The sequence below is a fragment of the Mauremys reevesii genome, linkage group 16 (assembly GCF_016161935.1).
Source record: "Mauremys reevesii isolate NIE-2019 linkage group 16, ASM1616193v1, whole genome shotgun sequence".
Classification (NCBI taxonomy): Eukaryota; Metazoa; Chordata; order Testudines; family Geoemydidae; genus Mauremys; species Mauremys reevesii.
Window position 1 is genome coordinate 38,897,281 of NC_052638.1, and position 19,062 is coordinate 38,916,342.

The window sequence follows — 19,062 nt, forward strand, 5'->3', positions numbered from 1 at the left end:
GGATGAAGCCCTAAATGTGGTTTCAGTTACATTTACAAATGCAGCTTTCATAGAAATCAGTTAGATCATCAGGTAGAAAAAAATGCTTCTTTTGCACCCTGTGCATGGTTACTAATTTAGAATCATAACCAACCCAATGACACCCATTGGCTCTCACTGCACAAATACTGAAGAATGATGTTTTAATCTTACACAACCAGGAGTGAAGGAAATAGTCTAGATAACATCAGGCGTTTCCATCTCCAGTTTCTCTCATTCTATTATCTTTTGAAATTCTACTCCTTATTTATTTATTTATTTAGCAATCTCTTTTCAAGGTCTCAAGTTTTGTTGGTCTCTGCTGCTATATTAGAAAGACAGTGAGAGCACAACTTGTTATTCCTATTGTCTGTGCCCGGCCCTTCTTTGATAGCCCTCACTGTGGCTAACTCATACAGGTGTTCAGGGCACTATTTTAATGAAAATGAAATATACTCACATGCTGCATTCCTGTTTATCTGAGTGCAGGTGACCATGCTGCAGGGTCTTGCTGGCACCAGTCGCTGCCCCCAGATAGTTTTCAGCTGCTTGCATAAATGTGCCAGACTAATTACCTTTATGCTATTCATTAGCACAATCCTGGCCCTTCGGTCAGACTTACAGCCAAAATAGCTTTCAAGAGCCTGACAACCTATCGACACAAAGCAGAGATAAAAAGCTATGCAAGTACAGCTTTAAGATAACCAAATGATCTCCAATCCTTTTTATAAACCATTCTGAGTGCATGGTACACACCTTTCTTTAGGGGGAAAAGAAACAACCACCCCCGAACAAACAGTTAAATTTCAACAGCTCCCTGGTCTGGCTTCCTCATTGGTTGTACAAAAATTGGGGGGGTAGGGCTAGTTGATGATTATTCTGCATGTGCTTTTCATGCCTCTTTTTGTTGTGTGGCTCTACAAACTCTGCAGATTCGGAGAAATCATTCTTGTCATATGGAAGGAAAGGTTTCTTATTCATAAATATTACAATTGCTTCAAAAAATCTTCATGTTTTGTTACTTTTGTGATGTTAAATTGATCTTAATTTTGTTTTTATAACAATCACAAGCACGAGGATTGCTTGTTACTCAAGCTGAGCAATGTACAGAAGGCAACTGGGGCAGGGAAGATATAAAGCCCTTGGAGGAGAACAGATGGAGAAAATATTTTAATACAACATGCCATGCAGTGCAATCTGATGAATTTCAAAGGCTATGAATTTGTTCTTTAGAATTATCTTGATAAGACACCCCAGGAGAGGAGTAGTTTTGTAGTATCTAGAGACAAGGATGAACTTCCCCAGAATCAAGGAAATCTCCCTCACTGTCCCTCCCTTTCGTAACAGTTCAACCACTGTATTAGCCAGGTGGTAGTGTTTCCATTTGGGGACAGATTTAGGATTTTTCCAGTCCTGTATTTTTAGGAATAAAAGCACAAAAATTCTATTCTCTATTTGTTATTCTTTCACATAGCTTTCCAATAACTCTGTTGCTTTATATATGACTGTATGTAAATCCCTTCCTTTCATTTCTTCATTTTCCCCTCGCAGTGCTCAATATTGTGACATGGCACATGGCTTCTGAATTTCTGTGGTGGTACTGATACAACAAGTAGCTTCTGGAGCAGGGTTTCATTCAGGCCAGGTGTGCAATCTTGGGAAAGCGTTTCACTTGGTAACAGCTATTCATAATGTTATAAAGTAGCAACCAGGCCTGGACGAAGTGAAGCTATTAGAAACTGAACCCCCTAAATGCCTGATGGCACTTTTCAGGGTTCTCAAACAAGTGATTACAGAAGTTACATGATTATGTACACATTGTAAGGAGAGTTTCAGGAAGAATGTATTTGTAACTGTGTTTAAGGAAGAGGAAAGTCCCTCAGGGTAAAATAGAGTCATTTATGAACTGGTAGCAACTGTAAGACGTTGATTAAATTGTTAGGTTAAGTGTGTGTTGCTTTATTTTGATCTTAGCCCTCGATCCTCCCTATGTTGCTGTATATTAGAGTCTAATTAGAGGAAGGATGAAGAGGACCTATGTAGGAGACAATAGTCCCTGAGTTCTACCACACTGTGTTGCCCCTTAGGTTTGTTGATGTGTGAAAATAAAATACCAAATAAATTCAAGTGTCAGTCTTTATCTAATAATGTAATTTTTTCCCCACAATATTACCTAACCAATAAGTCAGAGAACCAATGACTGGCATGGGTCAGGCCAGATCCTCAGCTATTGAAAAATCAACATCATTCCACTGAAGTCCGTTGAACATAGCTCCATTGAGGTAGATCTGGCATTTTGCATGGCTGTACAACAAAAATGGCCGTACAGTTTGGATGCTTTGCAAAATCCTATATGTTGGTATCTACTTCTAAGCTTAGAGCTGCTCCCCAAAATGTCCTTGGTTCCAAGACCTGGTCAACAAATTTTGAAGCCAAAGCAAGTTTATTTTTGGCTTTAGCCAATTATGGCTTTGGTTAAGTGCACCAGAGTTTCCAATGTATGCTTCCTGCAATGAGTCTAGTTTAGCAAGTGGGTTTAAAAAATATTTGCTGATCTGTCTTTTCAGAGGCTTCTCATTCCAATACCATATTTTAATCTTTCCCAATTAATGAGTTAGATTAATTAATATCTTGAGAGCACTTTGAAGATGGAAAATGCTACATAAGGACTATTACTATTAATAACTTAATCAAACTTTCTCTACAAAAAGGAATATTAGCAAAAGTAATAAACACACATCTGACCTACTTTTTCTTATGTTTGTTTGCAAACTCCGTGCAGTTTTAACCCTACAAAACAAATGCATCAATCAGTACTGGCCACTCATTAGTTTATGATTAGTCTCACAAGATTTGGGGTTCTCTTTAAAGCTCCCTCCCTTCCTGGAGTCAGGGGACTACATGAAAATTTTAGCATTAATTGAAATAGAAGGTACGTTTCTAGCCTTCTCGGTTGTAAAATAAAGTTTGGAAAATCTGACGCATGCCTGCGACTCAAAAACAGAAGGCAAATGAAAAGTACTCCAAATGTACTGGTAACCAGCTCTCAGTTTTTAGGGGCTGACTCACAATTTTTGAATGCTTGGGCTCAGTAATATTTGTTCAATGCCCGTTTTTTCCCTAAACACTGAGGAACTGTATGCTAGGCCAGGCCAATAGCTTACCTATGACAATGCAGATATAATAGGCATGGCCAAAATCTGCTCTTATTTACCCTATATAAATCTGCAGTCTCTTCACTGAAATTCACTGAGTGCAAGTGAGAGCAAAATTTGGTTTATATATTTTGAAGCATCAAGATTCAACCACAGGAAAATGGAAGTGAAGAAATATGAACTTTCAGACCTAAAAAAAATTTTTTTTTAAGTTCACTAAAAGTAAACGTGAAGCATTTTAAAAAAGTTTTAATGTTTTTTAAATTTTCTCGCTCTGGCTTCAGGCTAACTGATGCTTCAGTTTCCCCCACTCAGGTTGGATCCTTTGACCTTCCCAGGAAGGACACACTCCCATGCTCAAATTTCCTTCCAGGCACAATTTTATTCTTCAAATATAAAACTTTGGCAAAACATCAGATCTGAAATTGTTCTTCTGCCCGCTACAGATCCCAGGGACTTTTCCCTTTGCGTCTCTCAATGCTGAAAGAATACACCCTTCCTTTCAGTCCCCCTGCATCAGGGCCTAGTACAGGAACCCATTTCCCCTCCCCAACTCCTCTCAGCTGATAGCCCTCTGTCCTTTACAGGGATCACCTGACACACACCCTCCCCCTTCCCAGCTGGGTCTGATAACTGATCAGGGCTGAATTGACCCAGGCCCTTAAAGGTGCAGATTACCTTGTTACAAACTCAGTTATAACAAATGGGGTTTTGAATAGGAAATGTCTTTCCTTACTGAAACTGGTTTTTGTTCATCATGCACATGTACTTCAATGTGTTATTGTGGGGTTGCTCCTCATGAATGCAAAGCTGAAGGTGTTAGTTTTGCACCCTTTAATCTCATTTGCTTTAGTGGTCTACCAAGGTTGATTTTCCTTTCTAAAACCTACTGCTTAGAGTGAGCTCTCTGTTAATACATTGATTCACTACCTTAGCTGCCAGCCTGGAATCAAGGTGCCTACAGACCACATGAAGTCAATGAGAGTTCTGCCTCCAAAAGGGCTGCAAGATCAGGCCTTTAAGCAGGCTCACAGATGTGAGTGGTTGAATGCCTGCTGTATCCCTGACTTGTGCACAATAGAGACACACTCTTTCTCTTCATGGAAACTGAAAATCTGTTGTCGTCACTGTCAATTTCACTTCTGCTGGGTGTCCTTTTCAGATTGCATGGGCAAAACTGATGCAATTAATTAAATATTTGCTTTCTTTCAACATACACCGGGGTACTGCCATTATGTAAGCCCCAGCCAGCCGGTTCAAAAACCATGATTTTAGTCAGAAGAAAATATTGCCCCAATTACAATTCTGATTCATGCCACTGGTTTGGAGTTGTCCCACTTGATTTTGGACTGAGAGGAAGAAATGTTATGAATATTCTTCATATACCAGGACGTGGAAACAACAGGTGCCCACCCACAGACCATATCAGCACTTCTCTGAGGCTATCTTTTTCTCACAAGCTCAGCTTTCATTCAGAAAAGAAGATTCAAGCTGTTATGGTTGCAAATAAAACCTCAAAAAAAAAATGAACTGAGGGCTTGTCTACACGTGAAACGCAACAGCAGCTTAGCTGCAGAGTTGCAGCTGAACTGCTGTGCCACTTCAATGTAGATGCTTACTACAGTGATGGACAGATTCTCCCATCGGTGTAGTTAATCCACCTCCCTGAGCGCTTGTCTTCACTTGCAGCACTACAGCATCCCAGCTGCATCCCTTTAGTGAAGATGCTACTATGTGTCGGTGTAGTTAATCCACCTTCCTGAGAGGTGATAGCTATATTGATGGGAGATGATCTCCCATCAACGTAGCGCTGTCTATACCAGGGTTTAGGTCAGTATAACTGTGTCACAGGGGTGTGGATTATGCCTGAGCAATGTAGTTATACCAATATAGGTCTGTACTGTAAACCTGCCTGAGATGCAGTAGCTAGGTGGACAGCAGAATTCTTCTGTCAACCTAGTGCACTGCTCTCTACACCAGGGATTAGGTTGGTTTAACTCTGTCGCTCAGGGTGTGGATTTTTCACATCCCTGAGAGATGTAGCTGAATCATCTTAACTTTTAAGTATATACCTGGCCTGAGTATAACAGATACAGAGATGAGTCTGCAGAGAGTCTGGAACAATAGCTCTGCAAGGGCTGAACTGCCCCATTGATATCAATGAGGTGTTAACTCAGATGCTCAGTGATTATAATTTGAAAGTCAACATCATTGGCTATTTCATTATGCATGAAAGAGAAGAGAGGGTGGGTCACAGATGTGCACAGTTTACTCGGAGTAATGTCTCATTTCCATGCCATAAGTGGGTGATGTTCGGGAGGTGTCACCACTTTTTGTTCCCCAGTCAAGAAGGAGCCAAACCCACGAACCCAGGAGAAGCCTTTTACTGTTAGAAAGACAGTTTAAGTGAATGAAATAGACACTTAAAACAATTCTCAAAAGAAAAGAAGCAATGGTTGCTCAGAATTGCTGGGTACATTTTAGATCTGGAATTTGGTGACCTTGAGCAGTCATCAAGTCCAGTCCCTTGCGCTGAGGCAGGACCAAGTAAACCTAGATCACCTCTGGCAGGGGTTTGTCCCACCTGTCCTTAAAACCTCCAGTGACGGAGATTTCACAACCTCAGTTGGAAGCATATTCCAGAGTTAAACTACTCTTACAGTTAAAACGCGTTTTCTTAATATCTAACCTAGATCTCCCTTGCTGCAGATTAAGCCCATTACTTCTTGTCCTGTCTTCAGTGGACATGAGAACAATTGATTCCTGGCCTTTGCATAACAGCCCTTAATGTATTTGGAGACTGTTATCAGGTCCCCCCTCAGTCTTCTTTTCTCAAGGCTAAACATGCCTAGTTTTTTTAACCTTTGCTCATAGGCATAGACACTGACCTAGGGTGCTCTCCCTGGCTCCGCCTCAGGCCCTGCCCACACACCACCCCTTCTCCAAACCCCACCCCTATCCTTCCTCTTCCCGTCCCCACTCCACCTTTTCCCATCCCGCCCTGCCCTGCCTCTTCCTGCCCCTTCCCCCGAGTGCACCCCACCTTACTCCACCCCCTTCCTCACTGTATACCCAGTGCGTCCTGCACACTGTGGAACAGCTGATCCATGGTGGGTGGAAGGCACTGGGGGGAGGAGATCACTTGATCATTGCCTGTTAGGTTCACTCCCTCTGGGGCACCTGGCATTGGCCACTGTCGGGAGACAGGATACTGGGCTAGATGGACCTTTGGTCTGACCCGGTATGGCTGTTCTTATGTTCTTATGAGGAGGCACTGATGGGCAGCTGCTGGTGGGTGCTAAGCACCCACCATTTTTTTTACATTTCTCTGGTACCTGAAATCAAGGGGGCTACTTATGGGGCTACTTATGTGCATGTTTGCAGGACTGAGGCCTATGAGACTGAATTGCTGCTTAGGGTAAGGCCATGTCTGTACTCCAAACTTTGGTCAATACAAGTTATGGTAGCATACAGCTGCCAAAGTTTGTACATCGCTCGTGCACATGCATATTTGTCTGCTTGCATTAGTGCTGCTCATACTCACCAGGAGTGCTTGTGTTGTTGCAAAGTGAGGTGCACGACAAGCAGACATTCCAGTGTGACACAAGCCACCATCTGGTGCAATGCTCTTTGGGAACTTTTCATAATGTGTTGTGGAATAGAAATGACTTGTCAGGCACCTCTGAGAGCCAGCGATCAAGTTCCCAGAATACAACATTTCCCATCCCATAATACCATCCAAATCCCGTAATTTTCATACCCTTTTTTTTTTAATTCCATAAACCCTTGCAGCATTTTTCGGTGTCCCATAGCTTGCACAGCCCCTTCTGCCCACAGGACCAGGAGATCCAATATCTCTTGTCTGCTCCAGGCAGGACCGTGTCTAGTGCAAGGAGCCAGCATGGTCGGTTGGGCAGTGGCACACAACAAAGGAGAGCTGCTAAGTGTGCTCACCAAGGTGAGCAATCAGGAAAAGGCATTTCAAAAACATGTAAGGTGTCTTAAAGGGGGAGAGGGATGGCCTCCATTCTCTGTGATCCCCTGGGCAGTGGAGTTTAAAATAATGACCCGTGTTACAGGGAATGGGGCATTGTGGGACAGCTGCTGAAGGACTGACAGGATCCACGTAGGTCATGCAGTATCTACACTCACATTGCGTTGACCTCAGTAGGTCAACCGTGGCTCCATGCGATTGGAGAGGCGGTTCTATTGCATCACTGAAACATATTTGATCTTAGACACATGGGCCAATAGGTCAACGCAAGGCGACTTACATCAGCCTAACCTAACTTTGTAGTGTAGTTTGAGAGTGAAATACATTTAGCAGAGCTGTGGAAGCAGTATTGAAATTGCAAGAGACGCTGCAGGTTGGGATTGAGGTGCACTGACAGATATGACTATGGGAATCCAGGGTTTCAGTAGCATGGATGTTTCAGATCAAACAGACGTGAATTAATAGACAAGGCTTACAAATCTCATTATCAGTCATAAGATGATACCATTACAGTGCTCTGTTTCAAAAATGCATATTATGTATTTTGTGACATTTTGATTGAACAGCTTTTCTTTTAACATGCACCGTATGTCAATTCAATGTATTGCTACAGCACAATGTGCCTAGGGCCATATGTGTGCTTCTTCCTGGGTGTAAGGTTTATTATCCAGAAACTTAATAAAGTAAACTCAAACAGAAGTCTCCAAATATAGATCATATCCAGAAGCCATCAGTGATCTTAATTGCAAATTCCTGACCACAGATTTTATGCATGGTCAAAGAAAACATCCCTAAAGAGATACTGTAGCTAATGTTCTTCAGCTGCTCATATTCGCTGATCACCTCTTCTCTTTTCCTTCTATGTTCGGTTTTCATCTGCCCACAAATACCAATGAGTTCAAATTGTGAATGCCTGTCACTTGTTTAAACAAATGCCCTGGAAGAATACATCTGTCTCTTTGGCAACCTTTGTTCTCCTCGTGTTGGTACAGTTGCAAAACTGTGTGCACAGAGAGTTAATTTTTTACCTCTGATCCTATGCTAGGCCTTGTGATTTTTCTAAGAGCAAGAAAGGGAAACTGATGAATGAGATACCAACTGGTGCCAAACATGGTGATCCATACTGGAGATGTGAGAGTAGCAATTTCCCCAGGAAATTCTTCTCAAATGAAAGCTAAAACAAGGGGGAAATAAAACAGATGTCATCTGTGAGCAAATGCTTTTTAATAGCACTGTAGATAAAAGTTAGCGTATATCTATCTATGTTGCAAAAAAAAAAGTGTGGGACAAAATTTGGCCTTTTGAGTTCAAATAACAAATCAGGTATTGTTATCTGAGTGGGAATAACAAAGCGCCTTCTGGTAAGACACATTTGGAACTATATAAATAAAGAATACATTTAATATCCTGAAATTCTCACTCATTTTTCACTCCTGTTGAAGTCTATGGGAATTTGACCCAAGTTGAAAACTGAGATCCAGATCAGGTCCTGTTGCTCTGAGTGCAGAGAAGGTCTCCAAGGTGGATTCCCTCCCTGCCTTGCATGGAGGAAATGGGCGGATCAGTTACCTCTTCCATGAGTCACCATACCCTCCACAGGGATCCCGCTCTGGCTGTGTGGATACATATGAACAGGGAGAGATGTGGGGGCTGAGATGGCAAGAGTGAGATGGAGATTACTGTGTGACTGTCTTAACAAAAGCTTTCATAAGAAAAAGCAAATTGGCACTGATGATTATAAAAAATCTAAAATAACGCTTCCCAGTAAACTAAGTGAAAAACCCCTAATGGAGTTAATATACTTTTATACTACCACCTAGTGGCCACATTTTGTTTTCAATAGTAAGAGGTCCTAGATATTTCCTACAAACCCCAATGCACAGGACAACAGAGCCACATTCAGCCAAATGCAGCGAGCTATTGTAACTAATTTGGTAGCTTTGGAGCCAAATTCAATGATGACATAAATGGTAGTATAAATAGGTAGTAAGATGGGTGTCGGAGTAAAGTACTGTAACTTGTACGGATTTGGGATTCAGCGGCTGTGCAAAACATGTGGAACTGATATGCCAAGGGAGGAGAAAAATAACTAACAGGAAGGTATATGAAGGTGCTGCACAAATACACCTAATTCAGAGTCTGGCTGTGAGCTTCAAGGCTCTTCTTATGCACAAATGTTTTATATTAGACATGCTTATGTGCTATACGGTTACTTTAGAAGATGTTAAATAAATGCAGAACATAATCTCAGTCCTACACTCTGGTCTCCTTTGCCTGATTCATGCTCCAAACACAGGAATGGAGCAATGGAAACCCAAGCCCAGTGTGTTATTTTTGCCAATTTTTGCAATATGCTGAACCTTGCTAAATGCTGCTATTTTTTTTTGAAGCAGCACAAGTGCTGCAAGATCCATTAGCCTTCCCACAGGGATGAAGATGTTGGAGTTTCCTTTGAACTCACATTAGGATCTGCAGTTGACTGACAAGCCACCATTTGGGCATGGGTAGACTTCTTCGGGAGACTTGGGAAGGGAGAGGTAGAAGGCAATGTGTCAATATGTGACAGGCGTTATGGTGGAGGACCTGTAGTTCTCATGCAGTTAGCCAGCCTGCTGCCAATTTTACAAGCTCAGTCAAGTGGCTCCTTGAATTGACAAATCTGGAGGGGTTTAAAAATACAAGACACAACACTGGGTTTTGCAAAACCCCAGCGATACCAGACCAGGAACAGAAAAATGGGTACAGTCCTGGTTTTCAGCAATAACCAGACACAAGGGAGACCAAACAGCAAATGTGAAAAACTGGGACAGGGGGTGGGGGTAATAGGAGCCTATATAAGAAAAAGACCCAAAAATCGGGACATCTGGTGACCCTACCAGACACAGAAGCCCCAGTGTGACTCAGCATTGGTGGTTATGTATTAAACCTCACCAAGCCCTGTGATGAAGTCATGGGAAAATCTCCTTACTCCACAACTCAGTGCGAGAGCACTGCACAACGTGGTGCCAGTGTGCGAAAACACCATAATGCTGCACGATGATGTTATGTCATGTCATGTCATGATGCCCCAGCTCAAGGTGATGAGATTTCATGGATTCCCAAAATTCATCCCTCTGGGGGACATGGGGATGTAGTCACCCAAGGGTGGCACCTAACTGGCATGAAATGGGGCTAACTACTCGCACCAGCTTTCACAGAAGATCCAGGGCTCCTTTGGACTACAACTCCCAGCAGGTACGGCTACACGCTATGGTACTACACATCCCAGCCTGCCCCACGAGAGCGCCGGCCACCAGGCGGCGCGCGGTGTGTTCTGGGAGTTGTAGTCGACATTGGCCGCGCGGCCGTTAAGGGCGGTTGCGAGGAGGCTTCTCTGGGCGGCTGCGCAGCCTCTCGGGGAGGGCGGGGGAAGGAGTGGGAGCGGCAGCGGCGCGGCGGCGCCTGCGCAGTGAGGACGCGGAGATCTCTCGCGAGGAAGGACGCCATTATCGCAGCCGCTCGACAAACACCACGAGAATTCGCCACCACACACGGTAACCGCGGCTTCCCGCGGCCGGATGGCTCGGGCCGGCCTCTCTGGGGCCCGAGGGCCGGGGCCCAGCACGGCTTCCCCGCTCCTCACAGCGTCGGCCAGGCAACCGGGCCGCGAGCGAGAGGCTCAGGGAGGGGCCGAGCCGGGGGGGGGCTCTGCCCCCGCCCCTACGGTCTGCGGGCGCTGGCGAGTCTCCGCCCCTCCCCCATGGGGCTGCTGCCCCCTGGCACTGTGGTGGGGTCTCCCCGGTGGGCTGCTCTCCCCCCACGTCCGGGGCTTTGGCGGGGGGGGGTGTCTCCGCTTTGACTCCCCCTCCCCCGGCACTGGGCCCCTCGCCGTACTGTGGGGGAGGGGCAGGTCTCTGCCTACCCCAGTGCTGTCCCCCCCCCATAGTCCTACTGGGAGGGGTGGGGCTCGGCTCAGCTCCCCCCCGCCCGCCCGCCCGTTGGGTTGCAAGGCTAGCACTGAGGAGCGGGGAGTACCCTACATTTCTCCTTCCCCCATGAGTAGCACTATAATGGGGGAGCTATTCCCACCCCCGGTTTTGTGATGCTCTTCCTGAGAGGGCTGTAATTCCACCCCCACCCTCCCAATGTAGCACATACACTGCCTGGCGAGGGAGTTTTTAGAAGGGATGCCTATTTCTCCAGGTGCACGTTCTACCCCCATAATGGATTGTAAATAAAACTAGAGCGGGTGTTTACTCCCTTTTCCCACCCCATGTATCACTTGTGGAATTCTGTAATGGAAAGGGGTTTTTGCTTGCACATACAAACACTTGATTGCAAAAATTATGTAGCTGGGTATGTTCTTCATGCAGTTGGAAGCGGTGGATGACCTTTCCCTTCTCACTCCCCCAATTGGAGTTGATATTTTCTGAATCAGTCTGCCCTTAGCCATCAGACATTTTCTTCCTCTTGTCTTTGGAATATTAAGATGTTTTTAATTTTTTTTCCTCCTTATATGGTGAAAAGTACTAAACTTGTAACCAAATATAGTCAATTCTGCTAGGGGGCTATATAGTTTGTATACCTGTTTATTTTTAGTATTCCCAAGAGAAGAGTTTTGTTTTATATTTTAACAGAAGCACAAATTTAAAGGGGCATTATGAACTTAAAAAAAACCTCATTTTCTGAAGATTGTTTGCCTACTGTTTTTACTGATAACAACACTTCATATTACTGTAAAGGAAAGTTTAGAGCATCTTTTTTTGGTTTTGCTACTTCTCCAGATAGTTTACTTTATGTCTAACCTTCCTTTCTGTATAGTTAATTTCAGTTTAATTATAGTTTCCCCTCTTTTGTAGTTCTTTCACACAACATACAGAGAGAGAGAAACACTTAAAATGTGGCTGTAAAACCATCAAAATATGCAGGGGCAAGAGTGGTACTTGAAACTTTATCGTTTGAACACTAGAACTTAAGTTGAGTGTCCCTTTAGTATTTTCTCTGAATAAAACAACCAATAAATTAATTTATTTAAATACATGTTAAATGAATGTTGTGTAAAATCTAACAACTAAAATCTAATTGATTCTGAAACACTGTAATAAACTTCAGTAAGTACAGTAAACTGTATTTTAGCCTAATAACTCAGTTTGCAATAAGACATTGGAAGATGATAGGTAGCAGAACTTTATAAATTGTTAGGGCAGTTAAAGGTTGAATCCAGTTTTGTGAACATTCTGCCTGTTTCAGAAAGTGTTGAGCACATTTTGTGGATGTGGCTTTGTCCCAAAATCTAATTTATGGTAACGTACAGTTTTTAAAATCTTTATGATCCTGTCAAGTTTAATTCATCAGGTGGCTGCAATACAGGCCTAAAATTGTAAGGCTCTTTAAAATACTAGTAATGTTTAATGCCTAATAGTATCGCACTAATCTAGTGGACATTAATTCTGGTGTCTGATAATGTTATGTTTAGTGTTTAGCAGAACGTGCACCGGCTGAATCCTTAATAAATTTTTTAAAAATAGTCCAGTGCTTATGTTTAAGGCCATATTTATGTCAGGGAAGTCATGGAATCCGAGACCTCGTGACATTCTCTGCTTCAGCCCCAGGGGCTGTGGGACTCGAGCTGGCAGCTAGCTGGGCCCTGGCAGGGTTCCAGTGACAGGTGATAGTGCATAAGAACATAAGAAAGGCCATACCGGGTCAGGCCAAAGGCCCATCTAGCCCAGTATCTGTCTACCGACAGTGGCCAATGCCAGGTGCCCCTGAGGGAGTGAACCTAACAGGCAATGATGAAGTGATCTCTCTCCTGCCATCCATCTCCATCTTCTGACGAACAGAGGCTAGGGACACCGTTCTTACCCATCCTGGCTAATAGCCATTTATGGACTTAGCCACCATGAATTTATCCAGTCCCCTTTTAAACAATTGTTTAAAATTGTTTAAGTGCACTCCCTGCAAGGTTCCAGCGAAAGGTGACAGACTCCTGAAGGGGCCCTCAGGGTCCCAGGGATGGGCGACAGCCTTTCATGAGGCGAAGGGGTATGCCTTGGGCAAGGGCTGGGCGTGACCCGTTTTGTCTTTGGGAAATATGGTCACCCTGCCGATCACAGGCACCATGGGTGGAGGGGCGCGCCCCCCCTCCCCAGCTTCCAGCTGCCCTGGGCGGAAGGGGAACCCCATAGCTCCCAGCCACCACGGTGGCATGGGAAATCATGGAGCCACAGTAGCAAAAGTCACAGACAGGTCACAGCTTCTGTGGATTTTTGGTTATTGCCCATGACTTCCATGACTTTTACTAAAATTAACCATGACAAAATCTGAGCCTTACTTATGTTCCCTGGACAAAAATCAGACTTTTCTGTGGTGCACAAGATACGTTTTATACTGTTTTCCATTGATTATCTAAGGAAAGGTTAAATATATGAGATATCTTCATACCATAAAAGATTATTCAAGGTTGTCCTGATTAAGATCCTGATTCTATAGTGAGTGCAGTGCAGGTTCAACCCACGTTAACCAAATTTGCAATGACTTACATAGGCATATTGTAGGTTCTCTCTACCTCTTATTTTCATAGGAAAAAAATGAGATGAATTCACAGAACATGTACATTCTCATCTTTTTATCAGAACTTCCATACTCTTAATATTTTTTAATGAGGCATTGCTTGAGTTGGAATTTCTGTGGTTGTTGTAAGAAATGTATACATAAGGATACTTCTCACAATAAAGTCAACCATTTGTTTTTAATGGGAAGAGATGGGAACTTGTCTGCATACATAGAAGCACATACAAAAACAACACTATTCTATAGGTCTGCAGAATATTTTTTGTGCACTGAATCTAACAGGCCAACCAATGCTATAATTGAAGCAGGAATATATGCAAACCTACCAGCCACACATTTTTGTTGTTGAATGCAGTTATGCTATGCATACTAAACTCATTTTCAATAAAATCTTTTCTTCATGGGCGTAATTTCTCTCGCCCTGGAATTTGGTACTTAGTTGCGATTTTTAATTATTGAAATTACTTACTTTTTATTTATATTTTAGTTTAAAAAAATTCCATATTTTCATTTTTTTTAATTTGTGTGAAAAAGGAAATAAACAATTTATTTGAAATCAGGTGCATGGCCTGTCTCACTATAGTTTAAGATTTTGTTAAAGCTACGTCTAAATCCTTAATTTGCTCTGTCATTGTGTTGCAGAACATATATTAAGGCGCTAATCAGAATGCGCAATAATTTAAAATTTCCTTATCTTAAGTTCACTTGTATTCTGGCCTATAAATGAGACTATGTTTTGACAAATAAAATCATCCACTGGACAGAGCCCTCTAATACCTTTCTGCAAAACAGTCATTTAAGGATCAGTTGGAATTTTGAACTTAATTTACTTTTGTTCTCTTACTGTAAATTAGAGCTTAATTATTTTACAATTAAAAATCAAATACTTCTTTATGTCTAGGGTGTGGATTTGTAGAAATAATGAAAATTAGAACTGGATCTATTGCATAAATTCACTCATTGCATTTGTCTTCTAAAGATCAGTGAGTAACTTTTGAAAGCACATAAACTTTCATAGGTTTAAAGGCTGTAGCTATCATGTTTTCTGGGAAGACTTACAAAGTGGTATAAGCACAACAGGATTGTGCTAGGAACATGAAGTAAAATTCAGAAGGTGAGGAAGAACTTTGAGAATCAGTGTTCTCCTTATGATTGTAGATTTTTCTTCAATTTAATTATTTTGAATTATGTATACTCAGCAAGAATTTGAACAATATTAGTATTCTCCCTGTATCTTAAAGCTCAGTGTGATAATTACATCAGTTTCCTAAAGCTTAATGCCCTGAATAAACAATTAAACTACTTCCTTTTTGTAGAAATCTAGTGTGTGTTTGCAGGAAGTAAACATTTTGAAACAGTTCTTTTGGGGAATAAGGAAGGGCCTCAATAAATGGAAGTAATCAAAACTGACTTGTTTTACAGTATATTTTACAGGTTCACTACCATACTTTTTCTAAATTAGCTTGATTGGAAGCTTGTATTAAAATGTTCACTTTTTCTAAAATGCTAGGTCGGACTATTTTAATATAGAAATTTAATAATACATGCTAGAAAGAGAAGATAAAGTAACGTTGCTCTTTCTGGTTGTGAAGCGTTCTGAGACGAATTGCATAAGAATAAAACAGATACAACTTAGATAATGTTTTCACCCCTCGAGCCAGAAGGCATACATTTCCCTCACCTCTCAGCTAGATGGAAGTGTATCCAAATCTGAAGTCTACAGATTTGTGTTTAAAAAAATTATTAAAGGCTAGTTTCCTGAGTCAAATAAGGCAACTTGAGTCAGTATTTATTACTAATATAAGTAATGGTGTCTGTCCTCGTACTAAGTGCATGCTTTTGCCTGATACAAATAACATTTCTCCAGGCAGAAACCTCCATGACACCATAACAAAGCAGCTTAACTAGATAGAGAAAGGAAAACTTAGCATGCAAGGTGAAACTTTGCAGTACTGTGTCTGGCAGTGAAAAGTCTGAATTAAGTGTTGCATCTTGCAAAGCTTCCTGAATGAAGCCAGATCCATGTATACGTCTTATTCCTTGATGGTGGCTAAGGTCTTTCACTGAAAACACTGCCTGCTGCTCCCTTCAGCTTTACCCTTATAAAACAGCTGGACAAATATAGTTGGTCTAGTGGGTCAGAGAGATGCTGACCGTTGAAAGAGCTGTGCCGTATGCTCTATACATAACTCACAAAGTCCTATCACTTCTAATTTTACCAGGAAGGTAACTGAAACTTACTGCAGAATTCATCTTGCTGCAGCTGTTTTCCGCGCTAACTAAAGTCTCCCAATGGTCTTCATAGTTAGCTCAGGAAGGTATTGTTATAGTTCTCCATCCTAAAATAAACACCGGCATGTATATAACCTTGGTGATGCAGGAAAAGGCTTAAGCTTTTGATCAGCCAAAGATTAACAAAGGCGTTTCTGGCCACTGTTGTAAGCTGGCAGTGAAAGAAGAGCTGAATTTAGTAAGACCTAAACAGAGATGGAAAGGTAGCGAATAGAACTTTCTTTGAATGGTTTTCCGTACCTGCTTTAAAGTTTTCACAAGTGATATTGAGTAGAACTCATCATTTTACCAAAAATAATATTGCAGAATAATTCATTTTTTGATATTTTTTGTTTTTTTGATGGAAAACTTTTTTTCTTTTTTTGGAAGAGTTATTTTGTTGAGGGAACCCCCTCCCCCCCGAAAAAAAATGTCATGGGCAATTTTGATAAACGTTTTCCCAACTAAACTTCCTATAAAACATTAGAAGTACCTTTTTTTAACCAGAACTTAAAAACTATTGAAACAACATATACTGTTTTGTAACAGATGTTTTTCAACAGGTACTAATAACATTTTCCAGGTACTAATAAGCAATATTTATTGATCTGTGAACCAAGGTAGAATTTTCTTCTGCAACATTTTTAACTTATTTGGTGTTAGCTTTAGATTTCTAAGGCAAATTGGTGAGAGCCTTTGGTTTAAATCACTCTCTCAGAATCTCATCCATCTACCCCAGTGGTGGGCAACCTGTGTGCTGCACGTGGCCTGTCAGAGTAATCCACTGGCGGACGGTGAGACAGTTTGTTTACATTGCCTGACTGGAGGCACAGCCGCCCGCAGCTCCCAGTGGCTGAGGTTCGCCATTCCTGGCCAATGGGAGCTGCCGAAAGCGGCATCCGTCATGTCTCTGCGGCCTGCACCGCTTACAGCTGATCCCACTGTCCAGGAACGGCGGCCACTGGGAGCTGTGGGTGGCCATGCCTGCAGACGGTCAGTGTAAACAAATTGTCTCGTGGCTGCAGGTTGACCACTACTGATCTACCCTTTTCTCTGTGGAAATGGTGTTAGCTTGCTGCCATGACTCTATCCTTCCCTTCCCATGAATATCACTCTGTAAAGCTGGGGTTCATGTTATAGAAAGGGTTGAAAGATATGGGGTGGCTCCTTGTAATGTGGCTGTATTGGAGCAGAGCTGTCTGGGGCAAGATCTGATGAAGAGGTGCATGACCTCCATGTGATTTCCATGCCGTCACCCATGTTTGGGGGCAGATTGTGCAGCCTTTTGCATGGAGTCAAACCCTGACCTGAACCCTCTCCCCCCAGGATAAAGTTGAGCTCTGCAAGGAAGAGTCCATCTTTAGAGTCCTTTCTTGTGGGTTTTCCATAAAAGAGGGTGGTTAAACTTTTATAATTAGGTAACTGCATTCATTTGAACCAGACAGAAATACTCTCTGTTTAGTTTTCTGTTGGACTCAACTTGTCACTGTGTTTGTTAAGCTATATATTGTAAATGCTAAAATATAGAGATTTCGTGTCAAAATCCTTACTTTGTTGTACTGAAACGTATGTAGCGGAAATCTGAAATTACATCTGAAGATAATGAAGAATGTGGCAGTTTCTCTAAAACTTCTTCATAGACACTAGTACAAATACATTCCAATCTAGTACAAAATAAAATGGCTTAATATTAAATAGGGATGTTTTGTTCAAAATATCAAAAACAAGGAAAGGCAACAAACAGATGTCATAAAATACCTAAGGTGGTGTATATGTTGTGTATTATTTGTTTAGCAATAAGAACAAAGCATTAGAGGAGAAAATAGGATATTAAAACAAGCAGCCAACACACATTTGTTGCCTAAAGTCCTGCTACCCTTTGATGCTGAAAGGCAGGTTTAACTTCTCCAGTTCAGCAGGTTCCGGTGTCTGTCTGTCTGGTTTCCTCCAAACAACTACTGCTTCTCTCTTGAAAAAGTGTCTTAGTGCTGCCAGAGTTTCTTGTTCTGTGCTTGGTGGTTCATAAGTAAGGCTGCATGTCTGTCACAGATTCTGTGACATTTCATGACCTCCGTGACTTCTGCAGTAGCTGGTGTCAAAAAAGTTTACTAGAACACCCAGTAGTTGGAGGCTGATATGAAAGAGGAATGGGGGGCGGGGGGCACAAACAAGGTACAGGAACAATGAGATTGTGAGAAATCTAGTTGCAACTAACCTACCCCTGCTGAGAAGGGTGCTGTCCCTAGATCCTGCTTGCAATTGCCTATCTTTCATATACAGAACACGCACATATTTCTGCTGGAAGGAAGATTGAACTTTCTCTTTTCCCACACCATTTTGACAGTTGTGGGTTCACGCTGTGTTGGCTGTATGGTGGGAGAGGTCTTTACTACTTTTCTTTCTTTCTAGCTGTCTTTAGTGGTAGTGAAACTCATCAGCCTTGTTAATTTCACTCTGCTATCACAGTACTTAGGAAAGCTGTGAGGTGCTGCAAGAAATGGTATTGGTTATTCAGTACGGGGCAGTCTTCATTCTGAATTTATACTAAGCCCATGGCCCAGCAAGATGTTATGAACAAAAGGGTTTTTTTGAGTTATTAGCTTTGCAGTGAGATACAAAATAAAGTTTGTAATCAAAGGAGTAAGAGAGTTAGCCTGGGTGTTCTGGCCAAGTTACCTCTGACAACTGTTTCCTCACCTAATTCATTCTGCAAGTTTAATAATCTTGCCAGAGCTCTTACAATATTTTTCATCCATAGTGCTAAAAGTATCATCCCCATTTTACAGATGGGGAAACTGAGGCACATATAGGGGAAGTGACTTGTGTAATGTCACTTAGCAGTCCTGAGAACCCAGGTCTCCTCTGCCCCCTAGGCAACTCTGCTTTCCTCTTTCTATTAGTTACATCTGATACTCTTCCTGTGTAGAATTGCTGAATAGCTATTACATTCCACTCTGCTTATGGCTGGCTTTCATTGGTGGGTAAATGATCCCTTAGCATTCCTTAACTATCTTCGATAGCCATTGTGTTTTGAAGCTTAATGTTTTAAAGTGCTTTGAGATCCACTGAGGG

The 19,062-nt window shown here is 42.1% G+C and overlaps 1 protein-coding gene across 2 annotated transcripts in view; it reads left to right on the top strand.

Moving 5' to 3' along the window:
* The first annotated feature begins 10,507 nt into the window (after window positions 1-10,507).
* Window positions 10,508-19,062, top strand: part of LOC120384706 (BTG3 associated nuclear protein) — a 247,863-nt gene continuing 239,308 nt past the window's right edge. The window contains exon 1 of one of the 2 annotated variants that reach the window (XM_039503693.1): window positions 10,508-10,700. The gene's annotated coding sequence lies outside the window, so the exon portion shown is untranslated. The remainder of the gene's footprint in view (window positions 10,701-19,062) is intronic. The other variant, XM_039503694.1, reaches the window with a different exon arrangement.